Below are 14,208 nucleotides of genomic sequence, written 5' to 3'. Positions count from 1 at the left end.
GGTGGGAACTGAACAATGAGATCACTTGGACTCGGGAAGGGGAACATCACACACCGGGGCCTATCATGGGGAGGAGGGATGGGGGAGGGATTGCATTGGGAGTTATACCTGATGTAAATGATGAGTTGATGGGTGCTGACAAGTTGATGGGTGCAGCACACCAACATGGCACAAGTATATACATGTAACAAACCTGCACGTTATGCACATGTACTCTAGAACTTAAAGTATAATAATAATAATAATAATAATAATAATGATAAAACATGGGTTTGAACTGCATGGGTCCACTTATATGCAGATTTTCTTCCTCTTCTGCCATTCCTCAGACAGCAAGACCAACCCCTCCTCTTCCTCCTCCTCAGGCAGTACTCAGAGTGAAAATGACTTCATAATAATCAACCTCCACTTAATGAATAGTAAATATATTTCTCTTCCTTATGATTTTCTTAATAACATTTTCTTTTCTCTAGCTTACTTTATTGTAAGAATTCAGTATATAACACATATAATATACAAATATGTGTTAATCGACTGTTTATATTATCAGGAAGGCTTCTAGTCAGCAGTAGGGTATTAGTAATTAAGTTTTGGGGGAGTCAAGAGTTATCTGTGGATTTTTAGCCAGTACGTGGCTAAAAATCTATAATCCCAGTACTTCGGAAGGCTGAGGTGGGCGGATCACCTGAGGTCAGGTGTTTGAGACCAGCCTGGCCAACATGGTGAAACCCTGTCTCTACTAAAAATACAAAAATTAGCTGGGCGTGGTGGCACTTACCTGCAATTCCAGCTATTTGGGAAGCTGAGACACAAGAATCACTTGAACCCAGAAGGCGGAGGTTGCAGTGAGCCGCTATGGCACCACTGCACTCCAGTCAGGGCTACAGAGTGAGACTCCATCTCAAAAAAAGAAAAAGAAAAAGAAAAAAAGTTATCTGTGGATTTTCAACTTCACAGGGGGTCAGTGCCCCAACCCCTGCATTGTTCAAGGGTTATTTGTAAGTTTCTAGACAAAGCCAAAAGACTTTAGAAATACAACTAACGAACCCATTTTAAGTGTAGCTCTTACTGTTTACCATGCCAATACTGGTTTGGAATTAGAGTGGCATCATCAAGAATTTCACCTCTGCCTTATGGGCAAAATAGAAGCATTCATCTTTTGAAAAGGTCTTACTTTATTCAAATTATTTAGAATTAATCAGTTGTTCTTGAATATCATCAAATGGGAAAGGCTAACAATAGCTTTTAAATCAACAACAAATTGTTGAGTCTCTAATGTGATATTCTACATGTTATTTTGTTAATTATTCAAAACAATTGCACATTATAAATATGGTCTCATTTAACAGAAGATTAGAGGAGTAAATTCCCACAAATCACATCTAGGTCTGTGTATCCTGAAAGAATGTCCAATTTTTCATACTTTCCCTTCTTGCAGACACTTTAACACATAGGCAGAGAAAGCACTAATAAAGGAGCTATTCTAGCCTTATTCCTGACTTCAAAGAAAGAACTACTTGGACATGTGGAAACCTCAGGACACCTGAGCCAAACTGACTATATTATCCTGGAATCTGTGACAGAGAGGAAGAAAACACCAGGGAGAGTCAGGTACAAGCTGAAAACTTTAGGAAAGCAGATTTAAAAACATGAAAAGAAGAATTAGGACATCTTCACTCAAGGATGCACAAAGAGAATTGAATAACTCCTGAAGAAAGATTGGAAATAAAATCTGACTATATGCATTAAACAATCTCAATGCCACATAAAAGGCACCCCAAGAACTGACATTTTGAGAGCTCTTTCTGAGCACACAATAAACTAACAAAAAGGGATGAGGATACTGGGAGAAGGAACATGAAGCCAATGTGAACAGAAGACAGTTGTGTGAACCTGCACTGACAGTGCCATAGTGTGATGGTTAATACTGAATGTCAACTTGATTGGATTGAAGAATGCAAAATATTGTTCCTGGGTGTGCCTATGAGGGTGTAGCCAAACGAGATTAACATTTGAGTCAGTGGACTAGGAGAGGCAGACCCACCCTCAATCTAGGTGGGCACAATTTAATCAGCTACCAACTCAGCCAGAATAAAAAGCAGGCAGGAGAATGCGGAATGGCTAGACTGGCTGAGTCTTCTGACCTTCATCTTTCTCCTGTGCTGGATGCTTCCTGCCTTCAAATGTTGGACTCCAAGTTCTTCAGCTTTGGGACTCTTGGCCCTTCAACCACAGACTGAAGGCTGCACTGTCGGCTTCCCTATTTTTGAGGTTTTGGGATTCGGACTGGCTTCCGTGCTCCTCAGCTTGTAGATGGCCTATTTTGGGATCTCACCTTGTAATCCTGTGAGTCAATGCTCCTTAATAAACTCTGCTTTATGTATACATCTATCCTATTAGTTCTGTCCCTCTAGAGAACCCTGACTAATACACATAGTGGCCATAAGATTCCATAATGATCAATCATTCATTTAGTAACTATTTCTTATAGACCATAACATGGCAGACGTTGTGCTAGGCACTGGAGTTACAGTGCTTCACAAAACTCACACATCATTTGTTCTCAGGGAGCTTATATCCTTCTCCTCTAGGTCATGACCTCCTTTTTCTTAGCCTGAAGCCAATCAATAGAAGTTGGCCTACAAAAAACTATGTAATTATAAATTTTGATAAACACTGTGAAGAAAAAACACAAGAGGCTGAGAAAAAAGAAGGCCATGACCTAGATGATGGGCCCTCAAGGGAGAATTTTCCTGAAGCAGAGTTAGCCAGTGTGTGTGTGTGTGTGTGTGTGTGTGTGTGTGTGTGTGTAGAAAATTGTCCCCCAGACTGGCAACAACACATTAAAAGGCTCTGAAGGGGAGAAGTCTACAGCCGATCCAAGAACCATAAGTGCCAGCTTTGGCAGGAAATGCAGGGCAGTGGGAATCAGGCAGGGGCTGGGTCAGCGAGACCTCACAGGTCATGGGATAGATCTGGGTCTTTCTCCACTGAGGCAATTTAAGCAGGAACATCATGTGACCAGATTTGCATTTCTAAAGCTTACTCAGGCTACCGTATGGGAACCAGAGAGGGAAACAAGGCAGACAGAAGAAAACCAATTATGATACGGTAACGGTCCAGGCAAGAGAGAATGGCAGCTCAAACCGTGAGGGATGCAACGTTATTGGAGCAGAATGGACTGACTGAGAGCCACTTAAGCAACAAAAACACCACAGTTTAGTGGCTCAGTGATGGATTTGAAAGGGGAGGCGTGGGGAACAGGTATGGTCAATTATGCTCTGAGTCAACTTACACTCTCACTCATGGCTTTTTGCAGAGGGTGCGTAGGAGGTAAAGGGTAACAAGTTCTTATGATTTTAGTATTTTTTATTCCATAATAACATTTCCTCTTTTCTTTCTGCCAATTATGTGTTGGTAAAACTGCGTCATTTAGCCTGTAAAGTGTCTCAGATTCTGCATTTGACTGATTACTTCCTGTGTTATTATTTTAACTTATTCTTCTACCTGCTGGGTTTCCTATAAAATATGGTAGATCTGAAGACTCAATTGATTCTAGTTCAAACTATTTTTTTCTTTTGACTAGAATACTTCATAGGTTGCCCCATATACTTCTTGTTACATCCCATCCCAAGAAACAACATGTCAGAGGCAGCACTTTTAGTAATGCTGGAGCTGATTTGGGGGCTTAAGTACCCCATTCCTTATAAAGTTCCTCTTACACCTTTTGCTTAATGGTTTCAGCAACCACCATTGGTGGTTGCTTGATCCACTAAAAGCTACTTCGATAAAATAGAGTAAAAGCACACAGATTTTAGCAAAACATGAGACAGCCTCACATAATTTCTTCATGGAGATTAATTCCAAAGGCCTCAATCCAGCCTCACCAGCTTGGACTCCATCTCTCAAGCTGTTCTGGTTTCCCTCCAGCAGCTCTGTGTACACCTTCTTAATGGCTCCCCTATTTCTTCTGACTCAAAGTATGACCATCAATATCTTATTTTCTGTCCCTTTTCTTTTCTCTCTCTGCCATCTCTTTTTGGTAAATTACATTAATTCCTTCCAAACTGCCATCAGCTCCATGCAAACATTTCACAAAACCGTAACTCCAGCCTCAATCTGAGTAGCAATTTTTGGTTGCCAACTAGTCCCTCACTCTGCTATAAATCATGTACATCACCTTTAATCTCCAAACCACCTTCAGACCCCTCTCTCTCTGCCAAGGATATCATGATTCTCTCAATCACTGTTGACTACTCCTCCTACTCCCCCTCCCTACCCCTCCCCATCAGTAAGTTGACAACTCTGTGCAATCTTCCTCCAACATATCCTTCTCATTTTTCTCTTTCCAAACCAGTGCCAGCCCTCTAGTACAGGTTATCATCTCTTGCCTAGACCATTGCAAACAGCTTCTTGATAGCTCTCCCACTTATAATCCGCCCTAAACCTAGGGCTGGGAAAAGCTCATAAAAGTACAGCCAGAGTTCCCCTGTTCAAATAGTTTCACTTTCTATCCAAAGGAAATACTTAGCTAACAAAGGAAATATAAGTTGTTCATGCTACCCGCAATCTGTCCCTTTTACCTAAACAGACTTTGTCCCACCCATGCATTACTCGGGCCTGCACCTCTGCACCACTACTGCTCTCTGAGTCTCTACCAAGGAATCATACCTATAGCCAGTTCCTCATTCCTGATGCCCAAATCACCTTCGGTTACAAATAACCTACTCATTCTTTTCCTCTTCACTAAATGACATATATATATTGACGTCAAATAATTGGCAATGAAATATGTAGATATGTATATAATATGCCTAATATAATATGCATAAAAATAATGTATAACATATACATATCTACATATTTCATTGCCAATTAATTGAATCACTAAGATATTATATTCTTTCTGTAACAGATTTTCTTTTCATTCTCTAATTCTACCAACCTAAGAGAATAATTTAGTATACTTCTTTCTATAATTGCTTTTTATCTCATGTAAAAAATAGTTACACAAAGATAAATATTTGGTAAATAGTTTGACTTTTAAACAGATCATGTGATATACATGATAACATAATATATAAATACATATTCTGTAACTAGGTTTTCTTATATAATTTACATGCACATGTTTTCACTGCAATTTATAGAGATCTACTTCACACATATTAACAATTATCTCATATACTGTAATGCAGACGATCCTTAGCTTATTCTACCATTCCCCTAGACGAGCATTCAGTTCATCCCCTTTTTTAACAATTAGAAACAATGTTGAAATAAATCTCTTTCTATGTAAATTTTTATAACTTATTGATTTTTTTTAAATCAATTCCCAGAAGTGAATTACTGGTTCAAATAACATGCACATTTAAAATCTAATAAAATACAGACAGATTATGTCCCAAAAGTAATAATGTACCCTTAACGACAACAGCATATGAAGGTAAGTATTTTTCCACACCTTTTCTAATAATGCATTTAATTTTTTTCACTTTCATCATGTAATTATTTGAAAAATGTTACCTTGGAAGTTTAGCATTACATATACATTAAAAATTTCTTTATTCTTTCATCCTAGATATCTTCCTTTTCCTCAGAAACCTTTGTAGCACATTTTTTGCCCTTTTGTGGAACTTTTCATATTACACTTTATGCTGAATTGAGGTTTCTTATTTTATATCTCTACCACGTTGTAGCTTAAAAGGATAGGTCTCCTATCTTCCCTGTTCATATAACTTCCATAACATTAACACAGTAGCAATACATAGGAGATGCTCCAATTTTTGTTTAATAGAATCCAGTTGATCAGTTAGAGAAATGGGAGCTCAGGGCTAAGAATTAAGTGTGTATAACTGTGTCCTCTTGGAGGAAACTGCAAGTGGATTGCTGCAAAATTCTATCACTGGCAAAACAGTGGAACAAAGCAGATACAGGATGTTCACTTATCAAATCTACTGCTCAAACATCGAGGGTAGGTAAAGCCAATCAACAGACTATGACAACATCAGGATGTTTACAAGCCAAAACCCTGGGGAGAAGAAGCACATCCACAGGGAAGCACAATATAGTAAGAAAAGTTTTTTTTCTTCATTTGTAGGAACCTTATTTTAAAATAAACTCAGATGAAATGCTTACCAGTGGGTAAATGATAAAGATTATAGCTCAGCTTAAAAATGACATAATAACACCTGAAAGGCAACAGAGCTCGCATACCCTGAATAGGGCAATATTCAGGTTATTGAAAGTTGCCTTACATACATTATCCAGTTTCACACACATAAACACACATCCCTGTGCAGGAGGTATTATTATTATTATTATTATTATTATTATTATTATTTTGAGATGGAGTCTTGCTCTGTTGCCAGGTTGGAGTGCAGTGGCATGATCTTGGCTCACTGTAACCTCTGCCTCCCGGGTTCAAGTAATTCTCCTGCCTCAGTCCCTTGAGTAGCTGGGACTACAGGCACGTGCCACCACCCCCAGCTAATTTTTGCATTTTTAGTAGAGACAGGATTTCACCATGTTGGCATGGATGGTCTCAATCTGTTGACCTCATGATCCGCCCTCCTTGGCCTCCCAAAGTGCTGGGATTACAGACGTAAGCCAAAGCGCCTGGCCTACTATTTTTAATTCTTATTATTTTAATCCACATGTTGCATATGGGGAGTTGAATTTCCCAATCATAAATTGTACATACAGGGGAACTGAGTTTGGAGCCCAGATATGTTTGAGTCTAGACTATCTATAGTTTCTCACCTATAGAGATACAAAAACAGAGACCTGATAGGTTGGGCACGGTGGCTCAAGTCTGTAATCCCAATACTTTAGGACGCTGAGGCAGGCGGATCACGAGGTCATGAGTTCAAGGCCAGCCTGGCCAATATGCTGAAACCCCATCTCTACTAAAAATACAAAAATTAGCCAGGCGTGGTGGTGCATGCCTGTAGTCCCAGCTACTCGGGAGGCTGAGGCGGGAGAATTGCTTAAACCTTCGAGGCTGAGGTTGCAGTGAGCCGAGATCAGGCCACTGCACTCCAACCTAGGTGACAGAGCGAGACTCCACCTCAAAAAAACAAAAAACAAAACAAAAAAACACACACACACACACAATAAAACAGGAGCCTGATAAATCTTTGTCAGAGGTGCCAGAGACCATGATTTCCTTCAGCAGGAGAATGGAAAGATGACATTCAAACCAGTCCAGACTTAGCACTTACCATGCTAGCACAGAAGTTAGAATCTCCTCAGAGTCAAAAGCCCAGCAGACAAAATAAACCAAACAAACAAGCAATGTTCTACCCCACACACTTATCATTAATTCCTAAGGATAAAAAAAGTCCCAAAAATGACGTAGATTTACTTTCAAAAAAAATATAAACCAAGCAAATCTAATGGAATATGTAACAAAATATAGCTAACAAGATAAAACAACATAGTCATTTAAAACTGAGATTAAGTTTCTTTTCTAAACTTTTTTTTTTTTTCTTAGTGGACTACACCCCGTGTCTCTTGAACTTGAGCCACCTGTCATACAATACAAGTGTTAAATGCCACATTAGCAGGTCCATGCTGCTTGCTCAGAACCTCAACTAGCTCCTTTTAATTCATGCTGTCTAATTTTTTTGTTTCCTAAAGTTACCAATGTTTGTTGTTCTTTTAAATAATGTTTTTTTGTTTGTTTGTTTGTTTTCTCACTTCCTCTTTGAGCAATAAGGCACTGATAAAGATGGCATTTGAATTCATTCCCCTCCATTGGATTAAATCAGGGAAGGTCTTTTTGCCCCGGGTAGATAATGCCCAGGAACTCTAAAGTCTAATCTTGATAGAGATAGAGATAGAGATAGAGACAGAGATGATAGAAACAGAAAAGTAGAAGATAAGAAGCTATGACTCAGAGAAATCTCAATTCAAATTTTCAAGCTCACAGTTGCAGGAGCCTGAGAAGCATATTTAACCCATTTGATCCTCCAGTTTTTCATTAATATCAAGGTTATAATAGTATCTACTTTATAAGATTTTTGTGAGAGTTAGATGGTGCACATACACCCTAAGTAAGTTTTCAATTAGTGGAAATTACTTATAATTAAAACTGTTAGCAGAGTCAGCCATGTTTAGACAAAACTAAAAGGAAAAAATGTCAAAATAAACTTCTAAACGCCATGAATATAAATCTAAAAACTATTTTTTTTTATTTCTTTTTATCTCTACTTCTGATTAAAGATAGGATTCAGCTCAATTTCCAAGGAAATAGGAATTACTGGGGCCTCACTTAGATTCCAAATGAACAGCAAAAGGGAAGCATCTCACCCTCTTAGAGGGATGCTAGGATATTTGAAAAGCAAAAAGTTTTGTGGATATATTTAGAAAGTTAATGTCTCTTCCAAGAAAGGAAAAGGAGAGCAAGGACTTCAAGAGACGAAATCATACTGTGACTTGTATTACAGTTTTTGGACAGAATTTTGTTGAGGGTATATTGATGGCAAAATGTGGAAGAAATCCCCAAGAGGGCAAAATAACAAACTCATCCCCCTTTCTTTTCCCCTCCATAGATTTTAACTACGTAGCAATATATCCCCACCTTGTCTAGGTGATTGTAAGGCATGCATTTTTAATTTTGGTAAGTGTGCATATTTTACTAAGCGGCTCTCCTTGAAAGGGTGATCATCCATAAGCTGTATCAAATCAGAGCATGGGTGTCAGCCACTTGCACAGGGAAAAATGTATTAAGTAAAGTGACTGAAGGATAGCAACAGACACTGCTCCTCGGAGAGCGGTTGGGCCAGAAAACCATTTCTTAATCAATTAGAGGCCAAATAGTGTCAAAGTTTTAAAATTTTTAAAGATTTCTTCACTAGTTCTTAGAGGGGAGAAGAGAGAGGATAGGAAATTAGGCAGCAGAGGTTTTGAGCAGAGTTAACATAACTGGATGAAGGCAGAGGATGAAAAATGAAAGTGATGGTGAGATGAATTATTAATTTCCTGAAGTCCAAATCTGTTTCAGTTGGAAGTGAAGCTTTGACTCAGAGAGATTTGATAGAACCAAAATCATGTTACTGGTTCCATTTGCTGTAATTCTTTTAAAATAGACCTTGTATTACTGTATAGACGGATCACAATACATTAGAACAGGTTAAATCTTTCTATTGCTCTATCGTTGCAATAACATATAATCATTTTCTCTGTTTTAATTAAAATCTAATTTTTTGTAGTCTGATTTCTTCTGAGTCTGTTTTTGTTCCAGACTAACCCACTAAACCTTTGTAAGGCAGTAATTTTAGAAGGATCTCCAAGTAAACAATAGGCTATTCTCATTTGGCATTTATACTTGTAAAACCATAGTGTTGGTATTTTCATGTCTTCTGTTTTCCATAAAGTAATTAAATTAGTCAACTTCTAACAAAAACTGCATCATCGTGAAAATCAAAATCCAATAGTCAGAAGCATGTGTTAAGTCCAAACTTCTTTTTATTTGTTAGTTCCATTAGTCAACTTTATAGAGCAGAAGGGAGGAATGGAGGACAAAAGGAACCCCATACAAGCACTGTGCCATTATGGTTTGAAGCAAAATCTTTTTACTCCTTACAGAGATCCCAAGAGGTAGTTATTATAAGAAAATGTCCATTTAGAGAGTTCAATCATTTAAATTCACAAAGCAAATATGTGTCTGTTCTGGATCCAAACTAATAATTAAATCAGAACACATGAAGGAGCTGTCTACTATGAAAAATATATATGTCAGTAGAGGTTTCTTAAGCTTTAGCTTAGAAAACATTCATGCAGGAAAACACTAATGCAAGTCAGAGCTCAGAAAAAAAAAATCTAAAAACCACAGGAGGTAAGATCTCAAATGAGCAGGTAAAAAAACCAAACAAACCTCAGTGAAATAATAAAGGGCAATCTTCATTCTATATGGCCAAAACTTGATACACAGAGAAGGGAAAATGGAGTAGAGAGGAGAATGGACAGAGACTGTGTGTGTGGTAAACTGAAAGCTGAAATCTAAGGACCAAATAAAGAGAAAGAGCCAAAGAAAATGTTGGGTCTCATCTCACAAGTAGAAGAAGACATTCATAACTCTCAAAGTCAATGGTCTGAAATTGTCACAGCCAAGAGGAACCTAAGGAAAATAACAACTAAATGTAATGTGTTATCCTTGATGGAATCAAGAATTTAAAAAAAAAAAGACAATAAAGGAAAACTAAAGAATTCTTAATAAAATACAGACTGTATTTAATAATAATTATATTAATAGAATTCATCAATTGTGACAAATGTGCCATGCTGATGTAAGATATTAATACTACAGGAAACCAAATACAAGGAAAATGAGAATTCTCTGTATCATAATTTTTTTTAACCTAAAAGTATTCTAAAATTAAATGTTTCTTTAAAAAGTCAACAGTCTAAACACAGATTTTTGTGGTAATTTTGTCCCAAGGAAAATCCTAAGAGGATAAATGCAAGGCTTCCAACTCTGCCCTCAAGAGGGGTAAGGAATAAGGATCCTTATAAACAAAATACTGGTACAGGTCTTGATACCACCAAGATATACTCTTTATTTCACATTGCAATAAATCTACTTATTAAAAAATTAAAAGAACTGCGCCTTAAAACACACACACAACACAAATTTTCTTAAAGTTTTCAAGAATTTAAAATTTAGCCTTAATTTTATAAAGGCAGGAAATCAAATAACTTTCTGTTTATTTAAAAAAATTACCTGGAAAATGCAGTCTTAATCAAGTAATACCAGTTATGCATCTCCTTAAGCATACTAAACTTATGTACCTAGAGACAGCCAAGAACATCAGACCAAATGTAATTAACTAGTGGTTCACACTAGATGGATGATCTTGTATCCAAAATGAAAAATTAAAAGGACTCATTGCCACTTCTATTAACACGATCATTAATACTGTAATACCATTAAGCAGAAAAAGTTATAGTGGTAAGAGAATCATTGCACACATAGCTTAGTAACCAGTCACTAAATAACACAATAGCTATATAAAAAAGGACCCTAACATAAGGTACAAAGAGAGACTAACCCCACATTACTCTGAGTGTCTCCCTCAGCCTGCTCTGTCCACACCTGGAAAGGTATTTCTGTCTCTGCAACAATCTTGCATCTCCCATCAGGCAGCTGAACCTGAAAAATTTGAAATGGACCTTAGGCTTACTGTGGCCATTTGAGTTCACATAAAATCAGGACACTTTCCAAGGGAATCTATTGAATGTCAGGTTTGAGTCAAGGTTTTAATTTCACAGTAGATTTAACTGAAGAGATTTAATTTTACCAAATTAAAAACTCATGTCTTACAACAACCCCCAAACCCTCCAGGAGTGAACTCAGACAGAGAAAGTTTGATCAGAGCCTCCACTAGAAAGAAAAAGACAAGATGCTAGATGCCCTAGTTTAAAACCTCAGAGGCTCGGGATGGAGGAACATGGAGAATTAACACTCTGTAAAAGAGATACTGTTCTTGATGACTGGAAACAATTTCTCCAATCAAAGGGCACCTATCTGCCCTCAACACACTCCTCCACAGCCCATTTTTATGTATGTGCAACACAGATTTTGTCCAAGCAACTCCCAGAAATTGAGAGGAGGAGAATGATGGCTAATATTAGTAGTCAATAATATGCTACTGTCTTCCATGCATGTGGGCATGGGTGAGATAGTGAGGGAATTAAAACTACCTGTGAAAACTTAATAATGGAAAAGAAAAAAGAGGGAGGCAGGGTGGCTGGAGGAAGAATCAAATCAACAGATATTAGCTGATGAGAAAAATGCCAAGTAGAGAATAAAATGAGTAATGGCTAATATTAATGCATCACTTAGCATGCGGCAGACACTGCAGTAGGCCCTTATACACATTATCTCAATTTCACAATGATCCTGCAGTCTATGTATTATTCAAGTTGTATAGAAGAAAAACTGAGGGTAACTGACATTACTTGTCTTGCCCTAGGAACAGTTTAAAATTTTAGGCACAAGACAAAATCCCAGGTCAGTTTAATCTTCTCAGCCTTTGCTTTTTTCATTACACTATCCTGCCTGTCCAAGAAAATAAGTTAACACCTAGGTAATCAGTAAGATAAAATAAGTTCCAAAAGATTTACATATGTCTATAAACCTTAATCCTCCATCCAGGTTGTAAACTCCTTAAAACAAGGACCAATCAGTTCATGTGCTTCTAGGTAAAACAATATTTTACAGTTATATAAATGTGATGAAGCAAAAAATATGCTTCTGTAAAAAACTGAGTTTGCAGGAGCTAAACTGAGGCATTCCACCAGTAAAATAAAATAATGGTGCTCTGTTACACAGTAAAAAGTTGATCTGTCAATCTGTGGATCTGTACACTTAAGACTGTATATTTAATTGCATGTAAATTATATATCAATTAAAATCAATTAAATAGATTGTAAAGGGAAAAAGTGAGCACTGATTTCTTTTCTTTCATTTTCTCTTTTTTATTTTCTTTTCTCTCTTTTTGAGATTGCATCTTGCTTCATTACCCAAGCTGGAGTGCAGTGGCGAGATCTTAGCTCACTGCAACCTCCACCTCCCAGGTTCAAGCGATTCTCGTGCTTCAGCCTCCCATGTAGCTGGGATTACAGGCACCCACCACTATGCCTGGCTAATTTTTGTATTTTTACTAGAGATGAGGATTCGCCATGTTGGCCAGGCTGGTCTTGAACTCCTGACCTCAAGTGATCTGCCCACCTAAGCCTCCCAAATTGCTGGGATTACAGGTGTAAGCCACTGCACCTGGCCTGATTTTCGTTTTTGATTATGCTGGATGTAGCAGACCAACACTCCTTTTAAGACCAATATGAAAATTCAGCTAAAATGTAAAAGTAAATTGTTTGAAGGAATCGGATTGCTGCTGAGAAAATGAAAACTTGATAGGTCAGAATTTAGGAGAGAAGAAATTCAATAAGATAAACCCCATGTTCAGAGTTCAGCTTCTCTCCTTGTGACATATGTATTTTCTTTGTTATGAGAAGAGACTGAGAATCCAAGAAGAGAGTGGCTACTATGAAATCATCAGAGACTTCAGAAGTCGTTTAAAGTTGAAGGGACAAAAATTGCAGTTTAGGGTGCTGATTCAGGCAGAACTTAAGAGGCCAAGATCCCTAAAGAATGAAGGTTCAAAGAAGTAAGACCACTTTTTACTTCTATGCATCATTAGGCTTTGTCTTATGTACCATGAAACTACTAAGATTTTACTCTGTTTTTCAGCTATTTCTTATTGGCCTTTTAGCCTCTTGCCCTGCACAGCTTAGGTATTTAGCAAATGCACTATGGGAAACGCTCTTGTTCTTAATTCAATAACTGGAATTAAGAACTCAAGAAGAACCAGGTGTGGTGGCTCATGCCTATCATCCCAACACTTTGAGAAAGCTGAGGCAGGTAGATCACTTGAGGTCAGGAGTTCAAGACCAGCTTGGCCAACGTGGTGAAACTTCATCTCTACTAAAAATGCAAAAATTAGCTGGGCATAATGGTACGCACCTGTAATCCAGCTACATGGGAGGCTGAGGCAGGAGAATTGCTTGAACCTAGGAGGCGGAGTTTGCAGTGAGCCGACATAGGGCCGCTGCACTCCAGCATAGGTGATTGAGTGAGATTCCATCTCAAAAAACAAACAAACCAACAAACAAACAGAAAAAGAACTCAAGAGGAGTGTAACAGCAAATTCATCACAGATTATAGAAAATTAGTGAAGTTAAAGATCATCAAAAATTATACAAACTGAAGCAGAGAAAAAAATTGGTGGAAAATACATAAAAGAGTAAAAAAGACACATGAAACCCAGCGAAGGAAAGAAGAGAAAGAAGTGAACAAAATCAAAGTTCGAAGAAACAACAGCTAAGAATATTTCAAAACTGAAAAAATATATCAAGCCACTGACTCAAGAAGTGCTACAAATCTTAAGTAGGAAAATACAGAAACCATACTAGAGTAAGGGTATGTTATAGTAAAACTGCTATACACCAAAAGCAAAGAGAAAATCTCAAAAGCAAGACAAGAAAAGACAGATTAATTTCAAAGTAGCAACAGTATTAATGATTATTATAGAAATAATGAAAGTCAGAAAAGTATGTAATGGCATTTTTTTAACATGCTGAGAAAATATATCAGCAAAAGTAGAATTCTGGATTCAGGAAACATGTCTCTTAAAATGGAAGGTT

The sequence above is a fragment of the Macaca nemestrina genome, chromosome 9 (assembly GCF_043159975.1).
Source record: "Macaca nemestrina isolate mMacNem1 chromosome 9, mMacNem.hap1, whole genome shotgun sequence".
Lineage (NCBI taxonomy): Eukaryota > Metazoa > Chordata > Mammalia > Primates > Cercopithecidae > Macaca > Macaca nemestrina.
This window is presented reverse-complemented; position numbering follows the sequence as displayed.